This window comes from Silene latifolia, chromosome Y, assembly GCF_048544455.1.
Source record: "Silene latifolia isolate original U9 population chromosome Y, ASM4854445v1, whole genome shotgun sequence".
NCBI classification, from domain to species: Eukaryota; Viridiplantae; Streptophyta; class Magnoliopsida; order Caryophyllales; family Caryophyllaceae; genus Silene; species Silene latifolia.
Genome location: NC_133538.1, coordinates 32,503,209 through 32,513,908, shown reverse-complemented (window position 1 = coordinate 32,513,908; position 10,700 = coordinate 32,503,209).

The following is a 10,700-nucleotide window of genomic DNA, read 5'->3' as shown; positions in this document are numbered from 1 at the left end:
TATATCCTCCATGGAAGGATTTGTAAAGGGTTATAAGGTCTTGGGTAAAACCTCGTCCTTTTCATTAAAAACGGGCCCAACATCGTCCACGACACGGGTGTCATCTACTACAAGGTCAATGTCATGAGTCTCTAAATGGTCAATCGGAGTGATGTTACGGGGAATTTTAAAAGAAAAATTACGACCATCATCATCATCTTCCAATAATTCAAAATCATTAGATTGAAAAGACTCACATTGGGGAGGTAGAAAAGCAAAATGAGAGAAGATAGGCTCGCGTCGTCTCGGTTTCTCTTGAGAATTTTTTTCCAAACAAGCCTAAAACACTTTAAGCTCCTCTTCGATGAGCCAATAATGGAATTGGCGTGCTAATTCCCGACATTCGGAAGCCATGAAATCTAAGAGATTCCAAAGTTTCGGCCAAATCATGTAGTAGAGACTGCCATTACTCAACTTTAGAGCCAATCCACGGGTCTCAGAATCCATGCCACCAAGCACGAAATAACCCAAGTAATCCCCATCAAGGACATGTCCAATGGAGATGAGACCATTGCAGAAGTAGTATAATCGGTCAAGATAGTCAGGAAAAGGCTCATCTTGGAGTTGTGGGACGAATTCGTAATTCATTATGTAAGGCCAAGCTTTATTACCTACAAAATAGGCACTAAAACTACAAGAAAACCGTGAGAATATCCCAAGGAACAAGTGTTCCCCGAGACAAAATAAAACAAGATAAAATTCAACAACTAATTAGCAAACAAAACCGTCTCCCCGGCAACAGTGCCAAAATTTGATAGGCTATCATACACCTATGCAAAGATAATATTTATACCCTAGACAACAAATGAATGTAGTACTTAGGGGTCGAACCCAAAGGAGACGGGACTTATTAATTAATTGTTATGGATTGAATATTACCTTGGTAGTTTATCGATTGATTGATTGGGTTGAAGTGATAAAACAATAATAAATAAAATGTCTAGGGAGGTCAGGTCACACGTGCAAATTATGTAAATGCTCAAATTAAACATAGGTGTTGATAAATCGTTAATTGTTTAGGCTTAGAGACACCCACCTTACGATATTAGTGTCAACCATAGACCGGGTCCTAGAGAAACTCTCGTCCATGACTAGGCCGTCTTACTATACATGCGTAGTCTAATTCAATTCCGCGCCTCTCGACTTTTAGAATGAATGAACAAACTTAATCAATGAATAAGGCCTTTAAACAAAGATTAAACGTGACGGTGCAAACATGTGATAGAAACAATAAAACGATTTTATCATGTTACAAATAGTTTTTATACATGGCTCCCTTCATTCCCTAAAGGTAGACTACTCTAACATGGTGTAGATACCCAGTATCTGCGGAGACTCCAACAAACACCCGATGATTATCGGACTACAACATGTTTTGGGATCGCAGCGTTTGATCGACAGTTTGTGTACAACTTTACGTCGGAAAACTTAAAACAATTTCGAAAACAAAACATTTCAAAACATTTCAGAAATACCTGGAGTGTTTAATGCATGACGACGGGGTCACAATGACACTAACTAGAGTCAAAAACGACACCGGACCAAAAACCGACTCGAAAATTCAAATCCGACTCCAACAACGAGTCAAACCGAGTCAAACACAAAAACAAAATATCTCAAAGCCTTCTATGCTAAGTTTTCCCGGATTCATGAATGGTCAAGTACCAAACATGTGACTACAAAACCTAGGATAGAACAAATCATGATTGCGTTTGTTGTGATAGTGACAACACAACTCGAAGACCCGCGGCATGGCTCGCGCCTCTTTGAGCAGCCCAGGTGGCCACGTCGCTCAAAACTCACACAACCACTCATTCTCCTATAAATACCCCTCAAATGCCACCCATTTGAGAGTTACGCGAGTGTCCGCCCCCTCTTTTCTCCCTTAAAATTCTCGACTCGACTTCTAAAGTCACAATCCGACGCGTGTTTACGACCTACCGATCGTAAACACGAGCCTTACACATTGTTTGGTACCGTCATCGTGCATTAAATCACTTGTCCGACCACTTTGACCACTACACCATCACTAAACTTTTAAAACACTCTTTTACTTACCAAAACGGTTTTAAACCGAGTTTTTTCCGATCAAACAAGTTGTTACACTTACGTCGGTCACTCACCATAACCAAACATGTAAGTATGAGGGTGTAAAAATCCTCTTTTATTATGTTTTCATTTGTTTCATGACTTTAACATGCTAAAACATGCATAACATGAACCAAAACATGGAATAAACGAGCCAAAATCGATTTTTGGTCCGAGGCGAGAAGCCCCTTAGGTCAACAAGGCTCGCGCCTAAATTGGGTGCTCGGACAGGAGATCAACCGTGTTTGTTCTCGTCATTTCCCTTAATCCATTTTTCATATTTGTAATCGGTTTTTACCATTTCAAATATTTTCGAAACCTTTTTGTTTCATTTCACATGTTTTAACCATAAAGCATTTTTCACCCTTGGTTCTTCATACCATGACGGTGAAATCCGTGTTTCGGTGATAATATTTGGTTAATGACATTTAAGAGGTATTTTAAAGCCTTTTATTTCATTTCTTTACATTTTCAAACAAACATATTAGTCACCAACACAAAGTCATCCTTGGTTATACATACCATGCCGGATTTTAACCCGGGTACGATGATGAGTACCGACTAATTACATTCAAAATGGACTTAAAACAATTAGTTCATAATCATTTTCAAAACTATTCATGTCAAGCTTGTCAAAACCGAACCCGACACCGAATATTATCAAATAATGATGATTATTCGAGTCTAGTTCTTCAAATCGACAAATGCGGTCTAAACGACCCTTTCAAAATCAAACTGGGTTCAAATACCCATTTTCAACACGTTTCATAACGTTTTCTAAAGTCGAACACGGCATACGGTCGTTGGCTAACCCGCGCCTCAAGCAGGCCCTTTCTTTCTCATTTTCAAAACCAGAGGGAGGCCCCTTACACCGCCGGCTGGCTCGCGCCTCTTATAGCCATCTGGTACAGGGCCTGTTCCCTTCCAGCATTAGTCTAGGATGATCCCGACTCCGGTTAACCCGGATATTAGACGGATCAGATGACTATTCAAACCACATTTGCAAAATGCCTTACTAAGACAAATGGATCATGTTATGCACCCTAAACCTAATACGATAAATGGATGTTTAATTTCCGTCTTGCATGCAAATCAATCATTAATCCAACTCGACATCTTATACTTGATACTTGGATTAAATCAACCGACTTAGAAAGCTCTCACATGTTAGGTTTAAATCATTGGATGCACATTCATGCATTTAAACCGTTTTATCAACTTTTGCATTCAACCAACCAAGATCGATCAGTAGAGGCCGCAAAACGCGGGCGGGATTGGGTGTCTGATTAAAGGGCTTCCCAATACGTACCTTCACCACTTACTCAGAAACTTTGGATAGTGGACGACCTTATCCAGGGCGTACGAGAGTCATTCTAGAGATAGGATGCTAAAGAGGGACGATTTCCTTATCTTTAGTACCTATGTCAAAACGCTGCTTTGTGCTTCGATTTGACCGAGGTATAAAGTGGAATTCGAACGGGTTCCAGGCATCCCACAAATGCTTGGTGGCGACTGCGAACATCTCTAATCGTTTCGAGACCCTTTCCGAGACGAAATCGACCGATCTAAAAACGATTCGGTCGAAAGCATCTTTACGCCGCCGAGCGTGGCTTTCAAAAAGACCGCTCCACGTCCGCAGATAGAACCGGACCTGTAGGTGGGCCATGTCCACAGATTGGCGACTCCGCTGGGGAGAACTAGGACACTTACATCTTTGTGATCCCTAGATGGTGAGACTCGAACGAGGTCTTGGTTGGAATGCATTAATTGATATTACGGTCACGGTCGGGTTCCTTGTCCGGGCCCACAACCTAACCCTTTTCGACCAATTGGCTCGTCCCGTCGGCGTGATTTTTCTCATCCCCGCGTTTCGAATCCCGATTGAGTCAAGCATACCATTGACGTTACACATTTCTGTTTCGTCAAAGAGCTTTCATCACTTTCGAGCACGAGGCTAGGGCACCCTCCTTACACATTTTGTTTGGATTGGTATCCCTCTCGAAAATCGGGGTTTGATTGCTTGGTGTGTAACCCACCCTTCTAAGCCAAAACCCGTGTCAGCATAATGCATAATATAATGAAATTGTGAGTGCTTATGTGTTATGTGATCATAAGTCCTTCCGTGTCATTTTCAAACTTTCAAAAAACACCCTTTTGCGCCGTTATAATGGCCATTTCAAAACTCGGTCTTTTGCCGACCGTTGCACGCCTTTCTAGGCCGTCGTAATGACCATTTTCAAACTCGGTTTTGTATAACCATTTCAACACGCCTTTCTAGGCCGTCGTAATGACGATTTTCAAACTCGGTTTTGTACAACCATTTCAACACGCCTTTCTAGGCCGTCGTAATGACGATTTTCAAACTCGGTTTTGTACAACAATTTCAACACGCCTTTCTAGGCCGTCGTAATGACGATTTTCAAACTCGGTTTTGTACAACCATTTCAACACGCCTTTCTAGGCCGTCGTAATGACGATTTTCAAACTCGGTTTTGTATAACCATTTCAACACGCCTTTCTAGGCCGCCGTCGTAATGACGATTTTCAAACTCGGTTTTGTATAACCATTTCAACACGCCTTTCTAAGCCGTCGTAATGACGATTTTCAAACTAGGTTTTGTTTAACCATTTCAACACGCCTTTCTAGGCCGTCGTAATGACGATTTTCAAACCCGGTTTTGTATAACCGTTTCAAATCACCTTTTTACGCCGATATAATCGCCGCGTCTAGACACGGATTTTAACCCGTTTCGCGCCGACAACGTCTCTTTCAAAACTCGAGAAAAGCACACACCCTTTTCTCGAGACACTTTCGAGATCCCGAGGACCATGCACCGTCCCCGAGACCTTTTCAAACATTTCAAACTCGATTTTCAAAACATACAATTTTGAATTTCAAAACCGTCTTGGGAAGCAACACACTGTTTTCCGAGCCGACTCAAACTCAAACCGTCTTTTGCAAATAAACTTAAGACAACCCTTTTCAACTGATCGACTTGCGGATATTTCTATCTTCGGAAGCCGCCCATTAAAGAGACAAATGAATCTTTTGAAAATTTCTATTTTCGAAAACTTCAGTCCACCATTCCAATTCCGCCTCGTGTCTATCGAGTCAAAGCAAACGTACTTATGGGTCTTTACTTATGAGTCATCTCACCACGAGACCCGTCCAATGGCGTCACGCCGTCATGTTGGACTCGTGTCAAAGGTTCGGTCAAACACCCTCACGTCATAAATCGAGTCAGCACCGAGGGACCACACACAGTCACCCTCGTCTTGTTGAGTCGGATCTTGGTGTTGAGTCACCCTCTATGTTGTCTGCGTTCAATCATGGAACCGTGTCGGATTGAGTTTTAATGTGAGCCATTTTTCTACCTCAGAGCCATGGCCCCGTCTTCAGCTTCGTCCAACAACAACATTGATAACAACAGAGATGTCACAACTGATCAGCTAGCCAGCCTTCTTACTGCTCTTAAGGTCACCCTGGACCGCGTCGAGACCCGTATCGACGCCCTGGAGAACAAGGAAATTGGGGAACATAATACCCCACCTCTAACTGAGACTGAGAAGAGGCTGAAACTTCTGGAAGAACAACTCCTAGCCCGGGGTAACAACATCCACCTTGAAAATAACCGAAGGTTCGAACCTGTTGGGGACCAAGCACGACAACTTCACCCTGACTGATGTGCCTAAGTTCAAGGGAGTGGAGGACCCACTCAACCACATCCGTGCTTTCAAAGACTACATGGCCATTAAGGGGGTCAAACATGAACTTTTTACCAAGATCTTCCCATCCTCTTTGGAGCCGATTCCTCGCCAATGGTACTACTCCTTGGACCTGAAAAACCTTACCACCTGGGATGAGATCGCAGTTGAGTTTGCCAAACAGTATGCCGACAATGTCGAGATCCAGGCCAACAGCCGTACTCTCGAGGTGCTAACCCAAAACGACAAGGAAGGATTCACTGAGTTCCTAACCCGTTGGAGGAGGGTGAGTACTCGGGTTGGTCGAAGTCGCGTGAATCAACTCTGGTGGGGAAATTTGTCAACAACCTCCGCCCGGTTTATGCCAACCTGCTGAGGTATCAAAATATCAAAACTTTTCAAGATCTGCAGATTCTGGGGACACGTATTGAGGACGACCTCCGAAAGGGTGTCTTAGCAAAGACCACCGGCAGGGGTTATCAAGGATCCACCTCAACCGGATCTCGCCCTTACGGTCAGACAAACAAGATTGATGAGGTTAACCTCGTCGAACCATCTGCCAAGAAAATTGAACGCCCCCAGAGAGTGTTCACCAACATAGGGTCGACTTATGCAAGTGCCCTAAAAAGGCTCATAGACCAAGGGAAGCTACAACCGATCGGACCCACCCCGGATCCAACCGATGCCAAGAAGTCCCGATTTTGGAACTCCAACGCCTACTGCCAGTATCATCGAGGAAAAGGGCATGATACCGAAAATTGCTTCAAACTCAAGCACCTCATTCAAGACATGATTGAGAAGGGAGATTTGCCTATACCCCCACCAACTAAGCCAAACAACAAGACGGATCCTCTGGGAATTCACGCCATCTCTAACGATGAGCCGACCCTAGGCTGCTCTCATCTCATCTTGCCAATTGACGACGAGGTGAATGTTCTGGAAAAGGACCCTTCAGACGGAGTGTTCGTATTCAGTGCTGCCACTATGCTCACTATGTTTCAGCAAGTTGAGGAGGCCATTGCCAGCCTTTCTGAGAGAATCACCCGACTCGACGACGCCTACCGTCGACTCATCTTCAATCCCCCGGCACCACGTCCGAGGGAGAATTTCCCAAGCATTCAAAACTACCCACCCCAGGATGGATTGCTCCCGCGACCATTCTGGCATAGACCCCATGAAAATCATCTTCAAAATAACCACCTGCACGAGAATTACCCTCAAAATAACTACCCTCAAAATAACTACCCCCACAAAAATCGCCCTCACAAAAATATTCCCCACAAGAACTACCCACCGAGGAATACCCCTCCGAGGTATCCTCGAGACCCTGAAATTAACGACATATGGCGGGATGACGTTGAGGATGTCTATGTCGTCCCAGGAAAGGAGAAGCGGACGAAGGAAATCGGACATCTCACCCGGTCCGGACGTCCCTATCAGAATCCGAGCAACCCAACGACCGTTCCAACAACGAATGACCAAATCGTCCCGGAAGCGGACACTCAACCAAAGGCTCCTGAGAACTCAATACTGAAACAACTTCAGAAAGCAAAGGCCGAGAACTCAATTTGGCAACTGATCGCAACGTCTTTTGAGCATCGGCAGGCCCTGCTACAGGCCTTGGGAAAATTAACCGTGCCCTCCATCTCTTCCCCAGAAGAAATAGTGGCACACATGACAAGAGACGCCCCTGATCTGAGCAACTCGGTCATCTTCTCCGACGAGGATATCCCCCTGTTTGGAGCCAACCATAACCTGGCCCTGTACATCACTGTGCAATGCCTCCAAAAGAATGTACCAATGGTCCTTGTGGATGACGCTTCCGCCGCGAATGTCATCCCTCTCAAAACTGCCCACAGGCTGGGTATTAAGGAATCTGATTTAATCCCAACGAATCAAGGAGTACGCGCCTACGACGGCACTCGTCGCAAGGTCGCTGGGCTTATCACTCTAGCCGTCGCAACCGGGCCACTAGAAAGACAAACCAGTTTTCAAGTGGTCGACTTCGACGCATCCTTCAACATGCTCCTGGGACGTCCCTGGATCCACGCCGTCAAGGCGGTCACCTCAACGGTCCACCAAAAGATCAGGGTCCCCTTCAACGGGAAAACGATCACGATCCCCGCTTCCCCAATCAAAGTAGTCATGAGAAGAGGGGTAGCCTCCTAAGCCATTGAGGAGGACGACAATGAAATGTAGGGTTTCCAAGCCGTGAACACCATAACTGATGAACTAACAACATCTGAATGTGACCCGTTCGCCAACCTCACGATCAACCGTATCATGATGCGTCACGGTTATTTCCCGGGTTTGCCACTCAATCCGCTAAAAGGCCCATTGCCTCCCTTGAAACAGGCTAAGGTCCCCAACATTCCCTTTGGGCTGGGATACGAACCTACCAATGAAGACATCCAGGAGATGAACCTCCTAATCCGTAAATGCAAGAAGCACGGGGTTATCCTCTGTCCCTACCACCTGACTCTCAACGGATACTTTGTCCCCGAGAGAGAGTCTGAACTACCACGGCTTTCCGGAGCCTATCTATGACTCTGTGGCCAGGGCTAGATACCCGGGAGTGGAAGTCTTCCAGGACTGCTACTTCATCCCCGACAACATCGAAGCTGCATCAACCGAGTCCAAACCGTCACCATGCCTTGACGGACAAGCTGTCACACTACTCTTTGGGGAAGATAACATCAAACGCTTCGACTATGAGAACATCATCAACATCGCCCTGAAAGACAATCAATTTGATCCAACCGCCTTGATCTCCGATACTGACCCTGTGAAAGCCACTCAGGGCTGGAGGAAGACCATCAAGTGGACCGACCGCCAAGGCCGCATTCTCAGGATCACAACTGGAGAAGGCCCTATGTTCAAGGAGGGAAGTGATGAAGGATCCGAGTCTGAGTCCGAGTCGGAGTCAGAGTCTGTTATAGCTCCTAACACTCCAGATGTCCCAGTCAAGGTCCCCTTCCCACTGTTTTATCACAAAGTCGTGGCTGATTTAGAGGCTGAGTCTACTAGGGTCACCCCCACTCCAATGAAAGGTGATAACCTGTAGCCTGTTCCCGGGGCCACTTCCTCTGTCGTGTCGCCTCTGACTGACCACGAGATGTCTGTGCTCTCCGAGCTTTTCGCTCGTGTCAACTTAATGAACGCTAAGTTTGCTTATGACTCGTCTCAATTTAACTGCAATGCGATTCTGAATGATTATGAGGAATTTGACGTAGGAACCAACAATACACCTCAAGAACTTAGGATAGGGACAACCCTGGACCCCTTGGAAAGACAACAGTTCATTGACCTCCTCCACGAATACAAGGACGTGTTCGCCTGGTCTTACAGAGACATGCCTGGGATTGACAGAGAAATTGCAGAACACCGGATACCCACCAAACCCGGGGCTAAACCTGTGAAACAGAAGCTACGCCGGATGCGACCTGAGTGGGCCCTAAAAATCAAAGAAGAGGTGGACAAACAGTTCAAGGCTGGGTTCATCAAAGTGTCCGAATACTCTGACTGGGTGGCCAACATTGTGATGGTACCAAAGAAAGACGGACGAATTCGGGTTTGCGTCGACTTCAGGGATCTGAACAAGGCAAGTCCAAAAGACGACTTCCCTTTGCCACATGTTGACATTCTGGTAGACAACACTGCCGAACATGCTCTCCTATCATTCATGGACAGGTATGCCGGGTACAACCAGATTAAAATGGCTGAGGAAGACATGCACAAAACTGCGTTCACTACACAGTGGGGGTACATATTGCTACACGGTCATGCCTTTCGGCCTCATCAATGCCGGAGCAACCTATCAAAGAACCGCTACCACTCTCCTACATGATATGATGCACAAGGAGGTAGAGGTATATGTCAATGACATGATCGTCAAATCAAAATAACGGGACGGCCACATTAATGCCCTCCGGAAATTCTTCGCTCGTATGCGGAGATATAACATGAGACTAAATCCTCAGAAGTGTGCATTCGGGGTCACCTCCGGAAAACTCTTGGGACATGTCGTCAGCAAAAGAGGCATTGAGATTATTGATCCAACCAAAATCAAAGCCCTTCAAAAAATGCCTCGGCCTAAGAACGAGAAGGAGATTCGGGGATTTCTCGGTCAGGTCCAGTACATCAGCCGGTTCATCGCCAAGCTCACTATGATTTGTGAACCGATATTCAAGAAGCTTCGCGCCTCCGATCACACCGATTGGGACGACGACTGTCAGAAGGCGTTCGACAGGATAAAGGAAATCCTATCCAAACCTCCTGTCCTCATGCCACCTCAACCGGGGATTCCTCTATCCCTATACCTGACTGTAACCAACACAGCCATGGGAGCAATGCTAGCACAAACAGTTGGCAACGAAGAGCGAGCCATCTACTACATTAGCAAAAAGTTCATTGAGTACGAGACGAGGTATACCCAACTGGAAAAGACATGCCTTGCCCTAGTTTGGTCAACAAAGAAGCTGCAACATTAAATGCTCAGCTACTCGGTCCACATCTACTCCAAGATGGACCCAGTCAAATACATCTTCAAAAAACCCATACTAAACGAAAGGCTGTCTAGGTGGACACTGATGCTGTCCGAGTTTGACCTCAAGTTCGTACCCCTCAAGGTTATCAAGGGAAGAGCAGTTGCCGATTTCCTAGCAGAAAATCCCGTTAGCGAGGATCCAACGACCGACACATGGTCAGTTCCCGACGAAGACATCCTTTGTGCTGACTCCGACGCATGGGACCTATACTTTGATGGTGCATCTAATCTGAGAGGCTTTGGGGTAGGAATCCTTCTAATTTCGCCAGAGGGAGAACATGTTTCGATCTCGGTCAAGCTAGACTTCGCCGTCAACAACAAT